This window comes from Pongo abelii, chromosome 4 (assembly GCF_028885655.2).
Source record: "Pongo abelii isolate AG06213 chromosome 4, NHGRI_mPonAbe1-v2.0_pri, whole genome shotgun sequence".
Lineage (NCBI taxonomy): Eukaryota > Metazoa > Chordata > Mammalia > Primates > Hominidae > Pongo > Pongo abelii.
The window spans coordinates 119,022,937-119,045,979 of record NC_071989.2 but is presented as its reverse complement, the minus strand read 5'-3'; the positions used below and the strand labels follow the sequence as shown (position 1 = coordinate 119,045,979).

Genomic DNA, 23,043 nt, shown 5'->3' with positions numbered 1-23,043 from the left:
TAGGGAATCCTTTTCCCATTGCTTTTTTTTTTTTTTTGGAAATGTTTTGGACTATTTTTTTTTTAATTATACTTTAAGTTCTAGGGTGCATGTGCACAATGTGCAGGTTTGTTACATATGTATACATGCACCATGTTGGTGTGCTGCACCCATTAACTCATCATTTAGCATTAGGTATATCTCCTAATGCTATCCCTCCCCACTTCCCCCCACCCCACAACAGGCCCCAGTGTGTGATGTTCCCCTTCCTGTGTCCAAGTGTTTTCATTGTTCAATTCCTACCTATGAGTGAGAACATTTGGTGTTTGGTTTTTTGTCCTTGGTGATAGTTTGCTGAGAATTATGGTTTCCAGCTTCATCCATGTCCCTACAAAGGACATAAACTCATCTCTTTTAATGGCTGCATAGTATTCCATGGTGTTTATGTGCCACATTTTCTTAATCCAGTCTATCATTGTTGGACATTTGGGTTGGTTCCAAGTCTTTGCTATTGTGAATAGTGCCGCAATAAACATACGTGTGCATGTGTCTTTATAGCAGCATGATTTATAATCCTTTGGGTATATACCCAGTAATGGGATGGCTGAGTCAAATGGTATTTCTAGTTCTAGATCCTTGAGAAATTGCCACACTGTCTTCCACAATGGTTGAACTAGTTTACAGTCCCACCAACAGTGTAAAAGTGTTCCTGTTTCTCCACATTCTCTCCAGCACCTGTTGTTTCCTGACTTTTTAATGATTGCCATTCTAACTGGTGTGAGATGGTATCTCATTGTGGTTTTGATTTGCATTTCTCTGATGGCCAGTGATGATGGGCATTTTTTCATGTGTCTGTTGGCTGCACAAGTGTCTTCTTTTGAGAAGGGTCTGTTCATATCCTTTGCCCACTTGTTGATGGGGTTGTTTGCTTTTTTCTTGTAAATTTGTTTGAGTTCATTGTAGATTCTGGATATTAGCCCTTTGTCAGATGAGTAGATTGCAAAAATTTTCTCCCATTCTGTAGGTTACCTGTTCACTCTAATGGTAGTGGAACCAAAAAGGGGCCCGCATTGCCAAGACAATACTAAGCCAAAAGAACAAAGCAGGAGACATCATGCTACCTGACTTCAAACTATACTACAAGGCTATAGTAACCAAAACAGCATGGTACTGGTACCCAAACAGAGTTATAGACCAATGGAACAGAACAGAGCCCTCAGAAATAATACCACACATCTACAACCATCTGATCTTTGACAAACCTGACAAGAACAAGAAATGGGGAAAGGATTCCCTATTTAATAAGTGGTGCTGGGAAAACTGGCTAGCCATATGTAGAAAGCTGAAACTGGATCCCTTCCTTACACCTTATGCAAAGATTAATTCAAGATGGATTAAAGACTTAAATGTTAGACCCAAAACCATACAAACTCTAGAAGAAAACCTAGGCAATACCATTCAGGACATAGGCATGGGCAAGGACTTCATGTCTAAAACACCAAAAGCAATGGCAACAAAAGCCAAAATTGACAAATGGGATCTAATTAAACTAAAGAGCTTCTGCACAGCAAAAGAAACTCCCATTGCTTGTTTTTATCAGGTTTATTGAAGATCAGATGTACCACTTTTTCTTTCTCCAGTCTACCATTGATGGATATTTAGGCTGATTCCATATCTTTGCTATTGTGAATAGTGTTGCAATGAACATATGTGTGCAAATTTATGATAGAACAATTTATATTGTTTTGGATATTTACACAGTAATGGGATTGCTGGGTTGAATGGTATTTATGTTTTTAAGTCTTTGAGGAATCTACAGACTCTTCCACAACTAATTTACTCTCCCACCAACAATATATAAGCATTCTTTGTTCTCCAAAACCTTGCTAGCATCTGTTATTTTTTGACTTTTTAATGATAGCCATTCTGACTTGTGTGAGATAGTATCTAAATGTGGTTTTGAGTTGGACTTCTCTAATGACCAGTGATGTTGAGATTTTTTTCATATGCTTGTTGGCTACATGTATATCTTCTTTTGAAATGTGTCTGTTTATGTCCTTTGCCCATTTTTAATGGGGTTGTTTGTTCTTGTAAATTTGTTTCAGTTTCTTATAGATGCTGGATAATAGACTTTTGTCAGATGCATGGTTTGCAAAAATTTTCTTCCATTCTATAGGTTATGTCTTCACTCTGTTGATAATTTTATTTGCTGTGCAGAAGCTCTTTAGTTAACTAGATCTCATTTGTCAATTTTTGCTTTTGTTGCAATTGCTTTTGGCATCTTTGTCATGAAATCTTTTCCATTCTTATGTCCAGAATGGTATTGCCTATCAAAGAAATCAGAGATGACACAAACAAATGAAAAAACATTCCATGCTCATGGATAAGAAGAATCAATATTAAAATGGTCATATTGCCCAAAGCAATTTATAGATTCAATGCTATTCTTATTAAACTACCATTGACATTTTCCACAGAACTAGAAAAAAAACTATTTTAAAATTCATGTGGAACCAAAAAAGAGCCTGAATAGCCAAGGCAATTATAAGCAAAAAGAACAAAGCTGGAGGTATCACAATACCCAAATTCAAAATATATTACAGGAATACAGTAACTAAAACAGCATGAGATTGGTACAAAAACAGATCCATGGACCAATGGAACAGAATAGAGAACTCAGAAATAAGGCCACACTTCTATAATTATTGGACCTTCAACAAACCTGACAAAAATAAGCAAGGGGGACAAGATTCACTATTCAATAAATGGTGCTGGGATATCTGGCTAGCCATGTGCAGAAAGTTGAAACTGGACCCCTTCCTTATGCCATATACAAAAATTAACTCAGGATGGATTAAATACTTAAACATAAACCCCCCAAAACTATAAAAACCCCAAAAGACAACCTAGGCAATACCATTATGTCCTAAGTTTTAATTTTACAACTGTCTCCAATGTAGATTAGTTGTTACCTTGTGGCTTTAGAATTCCTGAAATTACTCTTTATCACACCCATCTTCCTCTTCATCTTATTTTGTTACTTTTTATTTCAATATTTTCCCTTTATATATTCTTTTCCCAATTTTATAAAGGCCAAGTCTTCTTTTACTCTTTCTAGAATGTCAATAAGTTCCCAAAATTTTCTTTTAGATGCTTCTGTAATACATTTTCTAAAACACTTCTTTGACCCTACAGAAGGCATTTTATTTTGCTTTACATTAATTTTTTCCCCATATCTTATTTTTAATTTTTATTTACCTTTTTGCATTTTTGAATAGGTAAAATAGACCCAGACTTTTTCACTATAATGATAGTTGAGATTCTTTGCTTAAATCTGCAAGTGGAGGTTGTATTAATGGGCTCAGATTCCATTATATTTCTAGTTAATACAAAAATTTCATCTTTTTTCCATTGTCTATTGAATCTTCTTTCTCCTTCTTCTTTATGGTACTCTAAACTGGTATCTGTATATTACTTACTTCCAGAATATGCTATTACAAGGGCTCTTTTCTGCTTCCCTTTATAGTGCTTAAATTGTAGGCACTGTAATCCTTAAAAATTTATTGCTTCACTGCTAGTTTCCCCTTATCTTCTACTTAAGCATTGTCTGAAATTTGGAGTGTCTTCCAGGTGATACAGTCCTCTAGACCTGCATTCTTTAGAGAGCCCAGCTGTAGCTCATTTCCAACCATACCCAAACCAACAGGGGTAGAGGTCTGTGGGTCCAACAGGAAGTATACACCTGTAGCCCACACATTTCCTTGTAAAACATGCAAGGGGAACCTCGTCCCTCACTAACAGTTGTTCTCTTCTTCTTTTTTTTATGTTTTATAGTAGCCATCTGAAGAGGTGTCAGATAATACTTCATTATGGTTTTGATTTGCATTTCCCTTATGATTATTGATGCTGAGCATCTCATCATATACCTGTGGGCCATTCGTATGTCTTCTTTAGGGAAATGTTTGTTCAAGTATTTCGTTATTTTGTAATCAGGGTTTCTGTTGTTTTATTGCATTATTTTTCCTTTTTGCTATTTGAGTTGAAGGAGTTCCTTACAGAGTTGGGATATTAACCCCTTATCAGATGTATGGTTCACAAGTATTTTCTTCCATTCCATAGGTTGCCTCTTACTCTGATTAAAAGTTTTTAGTTTGGTGTAGTCTCACTTGTGTATTTTTGCTTTTTTTTTTTTTGGCTGTGCTTTTTGTGTCATAGCCGAGAAATCATTACCTAGATCAATGTCATGAGGGTTTCCCTCCGTTTTCTCCTAGGAATTTTGTAGTTTCAGGTCTTACATTGAACCCATTTTGAGTTGATTTTTGTGTATGATTTGACTTTTGTGTATGATATAAAAAGTCCAATTTTATTCTTTTTCCAAATTCCACTGATAAAAGAAATTAAAATTTCCCCATTATGTATTCTTGGCACCCTTGTCAGAGATCAGTTGACTTTATATGTGGATATATGTGGTGTATGTGCAGATTTGCTTCTCAGCTCTCTATTCTGTTCCATTGGTCTACATATCTGTCTTATACCAGTATCATACTATTTTATTTACTTTAGTTTTATAATTCATTTTGAAATCAGAAAATGTTATGCCTCTAGCTTTGTTCTTTTCTCAAGACCATTTTGGCAATTTGGGTCTTTTGTGGTTTCATATTAATTTTTGAATTTTTTTTTCTGTTTCTGAAAAAAAACTGCCAATGAGATTTCCATAGGGATTGCACTGAATCTGTAAATCATTTTGGGTAATATGGATATTTTAACAATGTTGAATTTTTCAGTCAATAAACATGGGACATATTTTTGTTTATTTGTGTGTGTTTTAATTTCTTTTATCCATATTTCATTGTCTTTAATGTATAAGTATTTCAGCTCCTTAAGTTTATTTCTTAGTAGTTTATTTTTTATGTCATTGTAAATGGGGTTGTTTTCTTAATTGTTTATGTATAGAAATATCACTGATTTTTATATGTTGATTTTGTATGATCCAAAATTTTTGACTTTGGTTTCTAGTTCTATGCTTTTTATATTTTGAGTGTGTTTGTTAAATCTTTAGGGTTTTATACAGATAAGATCATGCCATGTGCAAACAGAGTTAATTTTATTGCTTCCTTTCTGATTTGGAGACTTTTTGTTTCTTTGTCATCCCTAATTGCTCTGGCTAGGACTTTCAGTACTGTCTCACTAGAGTAGGCATCCTGGTCTTATTCCTGATCCTAGAAGGAAAGCTTTCAAGTTTTCACCATTGTGAAAAATATTAACTGCATTTTTTCATATATGACCTGTATTGTGTTGAGGTTATTTTCTTATCTTCTTGTTTTGTTGAGTGTTTTTATCACGAAAAAGTGTTGAAATTTGTGTCTTTCATGCCCACAGACGGAGATGGGTGTTGTGAATGGTGGTGGGCTACACAGACCGTGTGGTGCGAGCTTTTCGCTGGGAGGAGCTAGGTGAGGGTCCTGAACATCTGACCGGGCAGCTGGTGTCCCTCAAGAAATGGTTGCTGGAGAGTCAGGTGGACAGCCTCTCAGTGACTCTGGGGCCGCTGGGTATTCCTGAACTGATGGTGTCTTAGCCAGGCTGTGCTTATGCAATTCTAATGTGTATGTGGAAAAAGGACACAGGGTCCCCTCCTGCCTCTGAAGGGGTCATGGATGGCAGTAGGGAGACCCTAGCTGCCCGAGATGTGGTGCTGCACCAGACATCTGGCAGTATCCACAACAAGAATATCTCCACTCACCTAATTGGCAACAACAAATAAGGCCATGGCACTGAGAGTGGTGGCTCTGGCATCTTTGCCGTGAGCACACTGGATGGGATACTGAAGCTCATGGAGGAAGCAGACAAGCTGTTGTGGTCAGCACAGGTGGTTCACCAGCTTTTCGCCCTGGAAAAATTGGGATGTCACTGGCAATGGGCATGAGGAGGTAGTTGCATGTGCCTGGGATGGACAGACATATATTATTGATCACAATCGCACTGTCATCCACTTCCAAGTGGATAAAAATATCCGTGCCTTCTGTGCAGGCCTGTATGCCTGCCCGGGGATGCAACAGCTCCTGCCTCGTATATGTCACTTTCAACCAGAAGATCTATGTGTACTGGGAGGTGCAGTTGGAGTGGATGGAGTCTACCAGTCTGCTGAACGGCTGGAGACCAAGCCTGAGTACCATAGCCTGCTGCAGGAGCTGGGCATGGATCCTGACAACCTCCCTGTGGCTCATGCCCTGCTTCACCAAACACTCTACCATCTGACAAACCACCACAGTGTGTTCCCTCAAGCCTCCAGGATCCCACCTAGCTGTACTTGCCTCATAGCTGGTGAAGTATTCTTCTGAACCCCCACCCTACCTCCTCAAGGTATCTTTGATATTGGCAGGATAGGGAATATGCATTACAGAAGTACAGGATTTGACTCTGGGCATGAAAGATGGCAGCAGCCCTAGGGTGACCACGAGCTATACACCTCACAATCTTTTTGGTGAAAGAAGAGACAAGTTGACCCTCTGCCCATTTTCTTATGGATGTCACCCATCACACCAGCAAGGTCATAGGACCCTGGCCTTGTTCCAAATCACCTGGGACATGTCCCACTCCCCACTTTCACTGTGTAGAAAACAGAGACTTGTTTGCATGGCCCCAATACCCATAAGGAAACCGGGCTTTAGGCCCAGGGAAGCAGTGGAGGTAAGGGCTCCACCCCATCTTAAGCTCTGTCTTTTATGGCACAATTCCAAGTTCTTGATATTAGTAATTGTTAAAGGAATGGCAAATTGTTTTGTTTTGAGGGGTCTTTCAGCGCAATCTACAATCTGGTCTTACCCATATTCCTAACAACCGTGAGATGATTTTCCTCCATTTACCAAAGCAGCTGGGTCAGTGCTTTCTCATGTTGCCATATTCTTCAGGTATTAGCTTCAGAAGCCCTGTTCCCATTTTTTCCCCCACCCATTCCCTCATAAAACACCTTATTGTCTGTAAGACAATAGACATTTAAAATGTGATGCAGACTCATGATCCAGAACACAATCAGAATTATATCTTAGGCCATTAAAAAAAAAAAAAAGAAATTTGTCAGATGTTTTTTCTGCATTTGTTGAAATGATCATGTGTTTTTGCCCTTCGTTTGGTTAACGTGGTATATCACATTTATTGATATGCATATGGTAAACTATCCTTGCATCCAAGAAATAAATGTTACTTGGTCATGGGGTATACCTTTAATATGTTGTTGAACTTGGTTTGCCAGTATTTTGTGGAGGATTTTTTTTCATCTATGTTAACCAGACATATTAACCTGTGGTTTTCTTTTTTTAATATCATTTTTTTTTTTTGCCTGGCTTTAGTATCAGGGTAGTGCTGATCTCATAAAATAAGTTTGAAAGTGTTCTGTGTTTTTAATTTTTAGGAAGAATTGAGAAGGATTAATGTTAAATTTTTAGATGTTTGATAGAATTCAACACTTGAAGTCATCTGGTCCTGGGCTTTGTTTTTATTAGAAAGATTTTGGCTACTAATTCAATTTACTTACTATTTATAGATCTGTTCAGATTTTCTATTTATGTATTATTCAGCCTTGATAGGTTATATGTTTATCTTAATTTATGCATTTCTTCTAGGTTATCCAATTTGTTGGCATATAATTGTTCATAATAGTCACTTATGGTCATTTTTATTTCTGAGACATCTGTTATAATATCTCCACTTTCATTTCTGATTTTATTTGTTGGAATCCCTCTCTTTCTTAATCTAGCTAAAGATTTGTCAATTTTGCTTATCTTTTAAAAAAATCAAATCTTATTTTGTTGCTATTTTCTATTATTTTTCTATTCTGTTTTATTTATTTCTGCTTTAACCTTTATTATTTCTCTCCTCCTACCTTTGGGCTTAGTTTGTTTTTCTAGTTCTTTGAGGTCTAAAGTTAGGTAATTTATTTGAAATCTTTCTTCTTTTTAATATAGATGTTTATTGCTCTAAATGTCCTCTTAGTACTGCTTTTGCTGCATCCTATAAGTTTTAGTATGTTGTGTTTTTGTTTTAATTTGTCTCAATATATTTTTAAATTTGACTTTTGATTTATTCTTTGAACCATTTGTTATTCAAGAGTATGTTTTAAATTTCCACATATTCATAGATTTTCCGGTTTCCCATCTGCTATTAATTTCTAGTCTCACTCTATCGTGATCAGTAAAGAAACTCAGCATGATTTGATTTTTCATAAGTCTGTTAAGATTGGTTTTGTTACCTAACATGATCTATCCTGGAGAAAATTGCATGTATACTTGGCAAGAATGTTCAATTGCTGTTGTGTGGAATGTTCTGTATATGTCTATTAGGCCCATTTAGTCTAACATGTTGTTCAAGTCCACCTGTGTCCTTATTGATTGTCTAACTCTTCTACCCATTATTGAAAGTGGAGTACTGAAGTCTCCTATTATTATTGTGTTTCTGTATTTTCCCTTTTATTTCTCTTCATGTTTGCTTTACATATTTGGGTGCTCTGATGTTTAGTGCATATATATGTATATATATATATATATATATGCACACACATAATTGTGATATCTTCCTGGTGAGTTGACCCTTTTAGCATTCTATATTTTCCTCTATCTTGAGAGAGTTTTTGACTTAAAGTCTATTTTGTTTGATATAAGTATAGCCACCATGCTTTCTTTTGGTTATTATTTGCATAGGATGTGTATGTGTATATATATATGTATATATACATATATACATATACACACATATGTGCACACACACACACATATTTTTATCTTTTCAATTTTAGCCTATGTGTCTCCTAAAATCTCAGGTGAATCAGTTGAGCACAGCATATAGTTGAATCTTTTTGTCTACCCATTCAGTTACTCTGTGTCTTTTGATTGAAGAGGTCATTCCATTAACATTTCAAGTGAATGTTAGAGAACAACTTACTGTTGTCATTCTGTTAATAGTTTTCTGTTTTGTGATTCTTTTGTACCTTTTCTTCTCTTGCTGTCTTCCTTTATGTTACATTGAGTTTTTGGTATTGGTATGCTTTGATTTCTTTCTCCTTTATGTAGATGTTTTCTTTGTGGTTACCACCAGGCTTACATAAAACAACTTATTGTTATAACAATCTATTTTAAACTGTAAACAGCTCAACTTCAATCACATATAAAACTCTATACTTTAACTTCTCTCCTTCATACATATACTTTGTTATTATTGTCACAAGTTACCTTTATTCATATTGTTTCTTTTAACATATTTTTATTTATTGTGATTTTTAATACTTTTGTCTTTTAACTTTTATACTAGAATTAAAAATGATTTACCCACCACCATTATGATATTACAGTATTCTGTATTTTTCTTTATATCTATTTCTTTCAGTAAGTTTTATACTTTTACATACTTTCATATTTCCCTTTGACATCCTTTCATGTTAACTGGAAAAACTCCCTTTAGCATTTCTTTTAAGGTGGATCTAGTGATGATGAACTTCCTCAGCTTTTATTTGTCCGGGGAAATCTTTATTTCTGCTTCATTTTTGAAAGACGGTTTTTCCAGCTATAATATTCTTGGTTGTCAGGTTATTTTTTTTCCTTTATTTCAGCATTTAAGTCCCACATTTTTCTGGCCAGCAATGTTTTGCTGAGAAATCCACGGGAGGTTTATGGTGCTGTCCTAGTATGTGACAAGTTGTTTTTCTTTTGCTGCTTTCAAAACTTTGTCTTGATTGTTGCCAATTTTAATGTTTTGGTATAGATATGCCAATTTTAATATGTCTCGGTGTGGATTTTTTTTGAATTTATCTTATTTGTTTCCGGAATTTGGATGTGTTCTTTGTGCATAAGAATTACTTGGGAAATGAATTTCATCAATAAGTCCTATTGGTAAATGTTTGCTATGTGATAACTTTTCATTAATTATGGTAGACAAAACATAAACTTTTTTTTCCTTTTGAAGCACATTGAAATTACTATAAAGAAAAAGTGATGAGAATTATATTAGGGGACATCAGTGGGTCAAAGAGTTTGGCACATTTCAGGAAGATAAAAAGCGGATGGTTTGGTAGTGGTGAATAAACTAAAGCACAGGGAGCTGTACCCCAGAGCTCACAGAAGGAATGACTGAAACAGAAGTGAGAATGGTTTTCCTTTCCAGAGAAATGCCACCACAAAACAGCAAATAATGAGAGCAGGATAACAGATGTGGGAGGAGAAATAGGAAATGAGGGAATTGATTAAAGAACTGTCTGTGTATTACCCCCTAAACCCCAAACACTGGGACAAATTGTTCCCAGATTTAAATCAGGTAAATAATCTCTAATAAAGTTTAGTAATCACCCAGGAAAGTTTAAAACTCAAAACATACAGTTATAAGAATATTATTTAGATTAATGGAGGTAATAAAAACCAAAAAGGGAAAACATTTTTAAAAATCCACCTGTAAGAAAGGGACCAGGAGCAAAGCATGGGGAGAGAGAAATTAACTTTCATTATTTATTTCAATTTTACTTTAAATTTAATGGCTTCTATGATGTTTAAAATTTTAATTCCATGTACATTCATTACTTTACAATGAATAATTAAATAATTATTGCTAAATGTTTGTTTTTGGTTATGGTTAATTTTTTCACTCATTTATTCATTCAATCAATATATCTTCCATTCTTATTATGGGTCAAACATTGTTATAGAATTTAAGAATAGTGGTCATTGCCTCATTGATTTTATATTCTACTGAGGGATGCTGAGGATTAACAAGGGAACTACATAAATGAATAAAATATTTCCAGATAGTGATAAGGCTTTAAAGAAAATAAAATAGGATAATGAGATTTGATGTATTTAAGGTTAAGGATATACATTATGTGAGGGGTCAGTAACGCAACTCTATGGAAGAGATCCTTGAGCGAGGGCATGCTTGTTGGGTGGAGAGAACTAGGATCTAAGGTCCTTGTTGGGCCCAAGGAACAAGTGCCAGTACAGTAAATAAGGGGAGAGAGTATGGGATCCAGATGAAGAAGGGTCTTATAAACCATGGCAGTGTGGATTTTATTACAGTTGTAAAGGAGAATGACCGAAATGTTCTCTGGGTTTATCCACATTGTTGCAAAGGACAGGATTTCCTTTTCCTTTTAGGATGAATAGTACTTCAGTGTGTATGTGTGTATCACATTTTCTTTATCCATCCATTTGTTGATAGAAACCTAGGTTGATTCCATATCTTGGCTATTGTGAATAATGCTGCAATGCACACGAGAGTACAGATATTTCTTCAATATACTGATTTCATTTCCTTAAATATGTACCCAGGAGTGAGATTTCTGGGTCATATGGTAATTCTATTTTTAATTATTGAACTCAATCCAGACATTCCACAATGTATGCATATTACAAAACATCATGTTGTACACAATAAGATATAAAAATTTTATTTATCAATTGGCAAAAAAAAATAGAAAGGGCATATTCTGAAAACTATGGACCTTACTTCAATTGGTATACATTTAACTTAATAAAAATGTCCCTATATCTTTGTTGTTCTTATTTTACTATAGTCCATTGGGTTTCATTGGACTTCAGACTAAGATTCAGGAGTTGTACACCCAATAATGTAATAAAAACTATACTTTTTTTTTCATTTTGGTTTTCATGGTTACTGTGGACAACAATTCTTTTTCATGGTGCTCAGGACAGAACAGTTTCCTATAAATGTGCTGTGGTTTATTTTGTCTCTTCAAGCTGATGACTAAGATTATAAACTGAAATATACATATTGGAGTACAATTTCCAAGAATAGACCTGTGACAAACATAACCTTATTAACTCACATTTCTCACCACTCTTGTTCCCACAGAGACACCAGTGGAATTCTGCATTTATGTTCTTGCTAAAGTTTTGCATTAGAGATTGCTAAAGTATCTTCTCCTTGTCTACCTCCCTTTCCTTTCATTTTTTCTTTCCATTTATCAGCTTCCTCTTACCAATATTCTCAGTCTTCTACTTTCTTTCCTTTTTCCTCTATTTCTTTTCTCCATTTTTCCTGCTGATTTCTTTCCTGTCTTAACTCTTTTTTTCCCTCTTCTTCCACTTCCACCTCATTGTCTTGCCTCCCCTCCCATCCTATTTTTCTTAAGTCTTAAAGGTATCTCCTTTATTTTTAGAGACTACAAAAAGTCTTACACTAGCTCTTCTTCTTGTTTTCTATTTTCTGTTTGGCCCCCTTTCCCTTATGTCTTTGTGGGTTAAGGGAGGTGGTAATAATGGGACATGGTAGGTGGTAAAAATGTAGTGATCGGCAACAGAGAGGTTAAGATAGGCGTTTCAAACTCAAACCATCCCAGTGATATGGTTTGGCTGTGTCCCACCCAAATCTCATCTTGAATTCTCAGATGTTATGAGGGCGGGCAGGAATCCAGTGGGAAGTAATTGAATCATGGGGGTGGGTTTTTCCCATGCTGTTCTCATGATAGTGAATAAGTCTCACAAGATCTGGTAGTTTTAAAAGCAGGAGTTTCCCAGCACAAGCTCTCTCTTTTTGCATGCTGCCATCCATGTTAGACATGACTTGCTCCTTTTTGCCTTCTGCCATGATTGTGAGACCTCACCAGACATGTGGAACTGTAAGTCCATTAAACCTCTTTCTTATGTAAATTGCCCAGTCTTGAGTATGTCTTTATCAGTAGCACAAAAATTGACTAATACAGCAAATTGGTACCAGGAGTGGAGTGCTGCTGAAAAGATACTCCAAAATTATGGAAGCGACTTTGGATCTGGGTAACAGGCAGAAGTTGGAACAGTTTGGAAGCTCAGAAGAAGACAAAAAAATGTGGCAAAGTTTGAAACTTCCTAGAGACTTCTTGAATGGCTTTTCCCAAAATGCTGATAGCGATATGGACAATAAGGTCCAGGCTGAAGGGGTCTCAGATGAAAATGAGGAACTTGTTGGAAACTGGAGCAACAGTGACTCTTGTTATGTTTTAGCAAAGAGACTGGTGGCATTGTGCCCCCAACCTAGAGATTTGTGAAACTTTGAACTTGAAAGGGATGATTTAGAGTATCTTGCTGGAAGAAATTTCTAAGCAGCAAAACATTCAAGAGATGATTTGGGTGCTGTTAAAGGCATTCAGTTTTATAAGGGAAGCAGAGCATAAAAGTTCAGAAAATTTGCAGCCTGACAATGTGATAGAAAAGAAAATCCCATTTTCTGAGGAGAAATTCAAGCTGGCTGCAGAAATTCATGTAAGTAATGAGAAGCTGAATATTAATCCTCAAGACAATGGGGAAAATGTCTCCAAGGCATGTCAGAGGTCTTCACAGCAGCTGCTCCCATCACAGGCATAGAGGCTGAGGAGGAAAAAGTGGTTTCATGGGCCAGACCTGGGATCCCTGGGCTGTGTGCAGTCTAGGGACTTGGTACTCTGAGTCCCAGCTGCTCTAGCCATGGCTAAAAGGGGCCAATGTAGACTCAGGCCACGGCTTCAGAGGGTGTAAGCCCCAAGCCTTGGCAGCTTCCATGTGGTGTTGAGCCTGCAAGTGCACAGAAGTCAAGAATTGGGTTTGGGAACCTCCACCTAGATTTCAGAAGATGTATGGAAATGCGTGGATGCCCAGGAAGAAGTTTGCTGCAGGGGTGGGGCCCTCATGGAGAACCTCTGCTAGGGCAGTGCAGAAGGGAAATGTGGGGTTGGAGCCTGCACACAGAGTCCCTAGTGGGGCACTGCCTCGTGGAGCTGTGAGAAGAGGGCCACCGTTCTCCAGACCCCAGAATGGTAGATCGACAGGCAGCTTGCACCATGTGCATGGAAAAGCTGCAGACGCTCAAGACCAGCCTGTGAAAGCAGCTGGGAGGGAGGCTATACCCTGCAAATCCAAAGGAGCAGAGCTGCCCAAGACCAAGGGAACCCACCTCTTGCATCAGCGTGACCTGGATGTGAGACGTGGAGTCAAAGGAGATCCTTTTGGTGCTTTAAGTTTGACTGCCTTGCTGGATTTCTGACTTCCATGGGGCCTGTATCCCCTTGTTTTGGGTCAATGTATCCCATTTAGAATGGCTGTATTTACCCAATGCCTGTACAGCCATTGTATCTAGGAAGTAACTAACTTGCTTTTGATTTTACAGGCTCATAGGCAGAAAGAACTAGCCTTGTCTCAGATGAGACTTTGGACTGTGGACTTTTGAGTTAATGCTGAAATGAGTTAAGACTTTGGGGGACTATTAGGAAGGCATGATTGATTTTGAAATATGAGGACATGAGATATGGGAGGGGCTGGGGTTTGGCTGTGCTCCCACCCAAATCTCATACTGAATTCCCATGTGTTGTGGGAGGGACCTAGTTGGAGGTAATTGAATCATGCGGCAGGTCTTTCCCATGCTGTTCTCGTGATAGTGAATACATCTCACAAGATCCGATGGTTTTAAAAACAGGAGTTTCCATGCACAAACTCTCTCACTTTTTGCATGCTGCCATCCATGTAAGACATGACTTGCTCCTCTTTGCCTTCTGCCATGATTATGAGGTCTCCCCAGCCATGGGGAAATGTAAGTCCATTAAACCATTTCTTTCTTTTTTTTTTTTTTTTTTTGTAAATTGCCCAGTCTTGAGTATGTCTTTATCAGCAACATAAAAATGGACTAATACACCAAGTATCCTCTTAAACCTTGATCTCAAAAGTCAAGGATCTTAGGTAATTGAATCTTCGTACACACTAAAAAACTTTAGCGATATGATTTGTTAGGCTTTGTTTTATAATTTGTAAATAAAACTTACTAAAATATAAACTTTTTATCGTTTGCTTTTAAATTCTTGGTGTTGTTTCTAATAATACCAACAACTATTTCAAGCCCATATTTGTTACCAAAATATTTATTATTGTTAAGGGTGTGATAAATATTTAGAGCTCTTTTAGTTAAGGAGAATAATAGAATTAGATTTATAAAATCTAATGTTATCTGTTGAATATGTTGCAATCTCAAAGCAAATTGACCAGAACTGTGCTTTATGTCAGAGATTCAAGCAAGTATAATCAAGTGATGAAGAACTTAAATAAGAGGTATATCATTATGTTTCAGGCCATACTAATCAGGAGGTAGGGGCAGCAATAATTTCAGTTGTGTTATTTGCTGATTTTTATTATCCACCATAGAAATTGCTGACACTCTAGCCTCCCTTTCAAAATTCTTCACATATTTCGGAAAGTATCCCGGGGAGATCTCAAATATTCCCAGGAAAAAAGCACTTGACTGTCATGACCATCCAATATTTTTCTCTGCTCTATCTCTGGATACCTTCTTGATGTTGACTGCTGCCTCAAAATTCTGATGCCTGTAATGGTAACTGTAGATGTTAGTGCTCAGCTCACTGTCTTTCACTGATCCCCAAAATAAGTTTTCCCCCAAGAGACAGTTTAAAAGTGTTTCTTTTTGACCTAGCATATACCCACAGATCTGGCTGCACTGTCAGAACTAATGGCAAAGGCAACAGATAGAAGAGGGCGATATACAGGGAGTATAATGATTTCATCCATTTAGCTAATGCTTCTTGATGGGTCTTGTCAGTAGGCATTGAATAACACAAACTAGAACACTTTTTTTATAGGTTAATAAAAAAAGAACCCCTGGACTTGATACTAAAGCAGTTGAAAATTTAGATGTCGAGTAGATCAGATGTACCAATAAAGGAGCTTGCTTGGGGTTGCTACTGATGGTGGGAAAATACAAATGGTGTACTGTCACAGAATCTGATGGAGGGATTGGTCAACTAAGTGAATTGCTATTGAATAAATTAAAAAATGTCATCTTTTGCATTGGTAACATGAAGATTGTTGATAATTTTGATGAGACGTCTCAAAGAGCATTGGGGATGGAGCCCAATTGCAATGGCTTAAGAGTGAAAGTTAGGTAGAAAAGTAGACAGAGAGTATAGAAAATTTTCTAATGTTTTTCCATGAAGAGAATTGAGAAATAAGTAGGTAACTCCAAAAGATATGAAGTCAAGTTAGTGTGTGAGTGTAGTTGTGTGCTTGTTAAGACAAAAGGGCATGTGTGCAAACTGATGATAATGATCCAGTAGAGAGAGTGCAATTAAACATTCATTAAAAAGTGGCCAACTTTTCAGAGAGAATTCTGAGGAGGGACCCCTAGGGGGAGTTGTGTGGTTTTAATGACAGGAAGGACTCATCTTCCATTGAAACTGGGGGAAGGTCAGAGAGGATAGGCACAGATTCAGATTGGTTTATAGATTGGTGTTGGTAACATGACAAAGCTGTTGTCTAATAGCTTCCTTTTTCTTTCAGTAAATTATGAGATTAGCTTCGGATCCTACTCCAGAAAATCCAAAGGAGAATTCTCACCATTGGGTTATCTGTAAATTTGATGAGGACATATCCAATTCTATTCATTCAGAAACTGGTTTTAAGGGCCTACTCTGTGCCAAGAACTGTGTCAAGCGCTTCAGATTAAAACTGAATATGACATATTCTTCTCTTTCTGACTGTAAAGTTCCATGGCATAAAAAGTTGTTTTGGGGTATAGAGTTACCATTTAAACAGATTAACTTCCTTCTGAGTACTGGACCTGAAAATAAAGTATATTGTGAGCAGGAAAATGATGATGTCCTACTAAAGCTCCTTTTAATCACAAATAATCAATAAAGCAAGCTGGTTTAAATTAAAAAAGTAGAAATTATTAGACAGATATCTGGGGAACTGATAGAACAGAATGCTCCAGTGCAATGAAAAAGTGGAAAGCTGTCAACCAACTATGCCTTGTTCCCCTCTATCTCTTGTTTCTGCTTCTATCTTCTTTTTCTCTCACACTCTGTGTGTCTGTGTGTCCCCATTGTTTATCTCCCACTTACAAGTGAAAATATGTGATATTTGACTTTCTGTTTCTGAGTCATTTCACTAAGGATAATGGCCTTCAGTTCCATCCATGTTGCTGCAAAAGATATGATTTTATTCTTTTTTATGGCTGAATAGTATTCCATGATATACATACCACATTTTAAAATCCAGTCATTCATCAGTGGACACATGGTTGATTCCATGACTTTGCTATTTTGAATAGTGCTGTGACAAACATGCAAATGCATGTGTCTTTTCGACAAAATGATTTATTTTTCTTTGGATAGATACCCAGTAGTGGGATTGCTGGATCAGGGTAGTTCTATTTTTAGTTCTTTGAGAAATCTGCATACTGTTTTTTATAAAGGTTGTACGAATTTACATTCCTACCAACAGTATATGAGTTCCCTTTTCTCTACATCTATGCCAGCATCTATTGTTTTTTGACTTGTTAATAGTAGCCATTTTGACTGGTGTAAGATAATATTTCATTGTCATTTTAATTTGAATTTCTCTGATTAGTGATGTTGAGCATTTTTTCATATGTTTGCTGGCCGCTTGTACGTCTTCTTTTGAAAAATGTTCATGTCTTTTGCCAGCTTTTTAATGGGGTTATTTTTGTTTTTGTCTTGTTGACTTGAATTCCTTATAGGCTCTGGATATTCACTCTTTCATTTTAAATATTGATTGACACTGGCAAATGTCTGCAGTCAAAAGAAGGAAATCTGTTGGAATTATTTACTAGTATAGCACTAATAACCATGTAATAACCATGCATTAAATGTTTGCTGAAAAAGAGTTTGACTACCACATTCTGTGTGACTAATGGCATTTCATGGCAAGGGAAGGTAACATTTGAGACCCAAATAACTGACTTTTCTTTCCAGGAGCAAGAAGGAGTTAATAATCATTCTTTGTAATTTGTGAGCATTATTTTATGGCATTGATAATGGGCAGTGGTGTAGGTTATCATTTTTCTTGGAGGAAAAGTAAGTTTAGGCCTTCCTTAAAAACAGTGTGTATTCACTGCATAAACTAGAACAACACATTGGGTTATGAATAATTTATAAATAATAAGATGAAATCTAATATATTGAGTAAAAGAATTCTTCAGTCAACAGGGAAAACCAGTTGTATTGCATAATAAATAAGAGTTTCTGTTGTGGTAGTATGTCTCATTAAAGGCAAGGAGTCACCAATTCCAATGCCAATGGAAGTTTGATAAGTACATATATTGGTGGATTGAACCTGGAATAGATAACAACAAGTGATGGTGACTGAGGCAGTAGAGAAACATGCCTTGCTTAAGTTATTCAAATTCAAGCAACAACCATACAAAATAAACTGTACTGTGTCTGGGCAAACAAGAAACAAACAAAAACCACTAACAAAACTTTTTCTGACCAGATTTTTCAACTGGCCACCTATTTACAGCTTTTTTTTTTTTTTTTTTCCCAAAGCCAGCAGGCATGCTGCTAATATCTAATAGAATTGACCTCTGGTGTCCCTTTGTTCTTTGCAAGTTGCACCTCAGCCTACTTGATATTTCATTTTCTTAACTCATTGGCTTCCAACACTCTGCTTTGTTCTTCTTTTGTTAGGGAAAATGGTTTAGTGCAATGCATCTCACATTTCCGTAGATGAGAGAAAATGTCCACTTTACTGCCTAGGGGGAGTCAGTATTAGTGAAATGCTTCTGGTCCCTCTACCTACTGTCTTCATTACTGCCTCTTTGTCAAGAGGCACACACAGTTTGACAAGAGCCTCATTCTGATTGAGTGGGGTTATCACCTGGACAATTATGATCCAGCCTGATGGATTTCTCTCTTCATTCTTAGGTTCAGACAGGATAGAATCCTTGTTTCCCTTAGGTCTTTGATGCCTGATATGCTCAAGAGGCTCTGTGTTTCACTTCTTCCCATATGTGAACTTCAAGATCTAGGCTTGAAATTATAAAAGGTGGTGAGAGGTCTCTATTTGGCTACCAATCCCAAGATATACCCTCCAATTCAACTTTGCAAAGGAATAAAATGGGTAACAAATTTTAACTCACATTTGGCTTCTGTTCTATTTATTACTTGGTTCAGATTTGTAGTAGAGGAAAGCTAAGAAATTAGGCACTCAGCAACTTATGGGACCTTAAGACATGCCTCAGCAAACCAAGGGGATTTTGTGGCCATCATGGCAAGTTACAATTTTTCCTTACACGCTGAGCCTATGGACCTAGCAAAATATTAAGAAATAGTCAAGAAGGCGTGGATTAAGCCATTCTATTTCCATAAGATAAGGATGATTTCTGTAGGCTATAACTAAGATACAGGACAAGTATATGCAATATTCTTTTGCCTTAATATTCTATGCTTTATCAGGGTCATTTTTTACTGCTTATTTTATATCTCTGTTAGAAAATAATGGAAATAAACATCTTTGTTTCTTAATGAGAAAGGAAATTTTATCATCAGATACAATCTCTGTCAATCAACTTAGGTATAAATGAGATAAGCAAATCACCTTAAAAGAGGGAAGCAGAAACCAGGTTATATCCATGATTTGTCTGTCTCTCCTAAACCAGGGGCTCTCTGAAATGTAACTATCAGGGCCAAATTTTAACAGATAGCAAAATCCCTGGAGAGTCTGTTACTAGGATGATAGGGAATCTTGGTAAGAAAACCCCCATGAATGTGGCCCTGTAAGAGTTGGGTATATTTTAGGAAACTAGTACTTTGTATATATGTAAAGTTTGTAAATGAATTTATGATGGTTGAAATTTAGTGATGTAGGGAAACCCTAGACAAAAATCAAAAACAAAAACAAACTATAAAATAAGGAGTCAGGGAAGCCAGTAAAGAGAATCTCTGCATTTATATCAACTATTCACATCAGCCAGAATAGGTTTCCTCAGTCACCCGTATAATTTGATTCTCATTGACACGCAGAGAAATTGGCTTCTTTACTGTTACCAAAGATTTAAATTATCTTCTCTGTATAGCTTTTGACTGATACAGGACTAGTGTAAAGAATGATGAGAAAGACTTTAAGTAGTCAATGTTTTGCTGTTTACATAGCAGTCTTCTAGTCTGAATGGAGATAGTGTTGCTGAATATGGCTAATGGGTTGTATAATACTAGGACTTCAAATCCTCAGTAAACCTAGTTTTGAATTAATAAGATTACAAAGGAGATTGAGGCAGCACTAGAAAAATGATACTCTTGGCAACAATAGCAGCTACTGAAGTGCAGAAACCAGAACCAACATGGTGGTAGACTGTCTACTTGAACAGTCCAAATTTCTGAGACTGAGAAAGAAAGAATACAAGGAAAAAGAGGTCAAAAATCTTAAGGGAGATGTTCTTTCTTTACCAAACCGTTAAGCAGAGATGCTTAAAACTTCATTAAAAAAAATCACTGCTTAAGGTTTTAATCTCATTATAAAATTTTTATTTAAAAATTTAACATGTATTCTCATCTATCTAAATTTTAAGAGAGTTGGCCTAATAATTCCAATATCCTTTTCCTTCAGAAGTGTTACAAGATTGCAAGTCTTTAGGGAGGTCTTAGGTTCTAAAACTTAGTGTAGACATTTAATAAAAACAATAATATTTGAGAATTTCAGGAATTACAAGGTTAATTTTAATTCCACGAAACTTGGTTCTGATGAGGACTAATTTGATCATCGAAGGATATGGAGAAAAAGCACTTCAATTACAAGGTTATGCTATACAGAGGACCAAAGAAATTAGGATAATTCACCCCCTCCTGAGTATATTACTATAATTAATTTTTATGTTTTTAGAGAAGGTGGCCCTCTGGAATGAGTAGAACTCATAGAGTGCAGAGCACTGGCAAGTAGCTACACCAAATGTGAAGGTCTGGAGCAACTCACCAAAATGCAAATATGAAGCAGTTTCAGATTCCTGGGGAAGTGGGCGCTCTGGTAGGGAAATTGGGGAAATAGGTGGATCGAGAGGTTGAGTGGGTGCTGATCTTTCCCAACAGCACTCTATTCATCCTCCCATTTGGCCATCAATATTCCTAGGTAAAGCATTAACTAAGAAATTAAGGAAACTAAAGGAAATTGTGCCAAACATAAGGCTGTGTGTGCTTGATGTGGTTTTTATTCAGGAAAATATCTAAAATCACCTTTAGTTGGTAAGTGAAAATATTCTTTTCAAGAACAATACATTTTAATTCTCAAGAGCAGTTTGCCTTCACTTGGCAGGATTAGAAGTTTATTTTCTGTTTCGCTGCTGCAGGGATATTTAAATTCCTCTACACCAAGTCATAGTCTGATGAGTATGATTTAAACAGTGTCTTTTAGCCTAACTCAAATATTGAATTAACATCATCACCAATGACATTTGGATCGGGGTGATTCAGAAGGAATGGTGTAGACTTTGACTTCCCATATTTATTTTGTGACTAAAAAAAGGATAGACAATTAAATAGAAAACAAATTCAGGTGCTCACCCAGACATAACCTTTCTGGGAAAACTAGAATCTGAGGCAACCAGAGAAAGCTGGCTGCAAACCTTTAGTTGATATTCCCATTTCCTATTTGTTTCTCCTAACCTTATTTCTCCCAGTGATGGCTGCCACTTCTGTAGGCTGGCACTACAATTCCAAGCATCTGCATGAATAGGTCTAGAAATCAGAGACTATTTACTCAGGTGGAAAGCACAGTTTATAGCATCTGATAACTCCTTTCTTGCCATTGACTGCTCATGCCAACATGGACAATAGCCACGAACTCTGATCAGTATTAACATCCAGCCATGTCCTTGCAAATATTTGTGGGTAGAGGCCAGGATGTGCGTGTTGCCCTTATCTAAGGAAAGGATTAAACAATTCTACTTTAGAAATTGAAGACAAATCAATGGATTGTAATATAGGGTAATGATTGGTATAAATTAATTTGAAGTATGGCTATGGTGAGTTGGTTGACCCAAGAACAACTTTGGGCAAATGCCTTGCCAAGCATGATCTAGCTCTCCCTGCAAAATGTTACCCCAGGCAGAATGTCACATTTACTGTGGCTTCTCATATAGGAACAAGCAGAGTGAAAACCTTTGCTTAAAAAAAGTAAAGGTGCTCCATATTTGGTGATGGTGGTGGTGAAGGATTCTGTATTAGTTAGGGTTAGATTTAGTTGCATACAGCAGAAAATCCTCAGTAATCAATAGTTTTATTTATCTGCAAGTCTGGAGGTAGGGCACACAGGACTGGTAGAGCAGTGCCATGGCCATCAGGAACCCTGGTTCCTTCTGACTTCCTGCTGTAGGGTTCTTTTGCATATTGCATGGTGGACCAAGATGGTGGCTGGAACACTGGCCATTATATCCATAGTTTTTTTTAAAGGAGACTTTCAAGAAGTCTCACACAACATTTCACTTTCATTTTATTGGCCAGATGTTGGTTACATGACTAAATCTAGCTGCAAGGGAAGATGAGAAATAGAATCTTCTATTAAGTGTTCAACTGAGACCTATATTTTGATTACTAAGGAATCATAGAATGAATATTTAGTGTCAATTAGAAGTATGTATCACAAGTAATATTTTAAAAATCAGAAACATTCAAGAGTTTGAGCATTTTATTTTTGTTGTCATACAAACTAAATTTCTCCAAACTTCAGAGATATTTAACAATGTTTTCTTAACCATGGAACAGTTACGAACTTCAATTTATCAATGTGTCAATTGACCCGTAAAAACAGTTACATATTGAAGATTTGATTGGGTGGAAGGGAAAGCACTATGAATTTGCAATTTACCAAAAAGGTAATGAAAGCTTAAGCTGCATGAACAGAGGCAGAGTAACTTGAAATAGAGAAGTAATTGGGCCTTCCTAGCTGCCGATCAGACACATCTGAAATGTTGTGATCAGTGTGGGTTGAGGCTCCTTGTGTTGGGCAGACAGCATGGATGGGAGGCAGCTCATCTGTGTTCTGGCCCTTCTCATCACCACCATGGGAGGTCAGCTCATAGATAAAAGTCTGCCTCAGGGGAAGTCTGGCAGACTCTTCCCATTCTCCATACCTGCTTCTCAGGGAAAGCATCCCAAGAATATGGTGAAATAGGACAACTGCTGTAGTCCTCCTCTGAACTACTTGTCCTGGGCCTGTTCTCTGTTCTTGCCATCACACTTCCTGCTTGCTATAGGAATTTTGGGATTGTCCTGTTCTATCCATCAGAAACTATTATCAGTATGTAGTCTTTATGTAGGACAGA

General features: G+C 36.8%; 1 pseudogene; it reads left to right on the top strand.

Moving 5' to 3' along the window:
- The window catches only part of LOC103890689 (KICSTOR complex protein ITFG2-like), a 35,080-nt pseudogene extending 28,797 nt beyond the window's left edge, over nt 1-6,283 (top strand).
- Nucleotides 6,284-23,043: the final 16,760 nt, after the last annotated feature.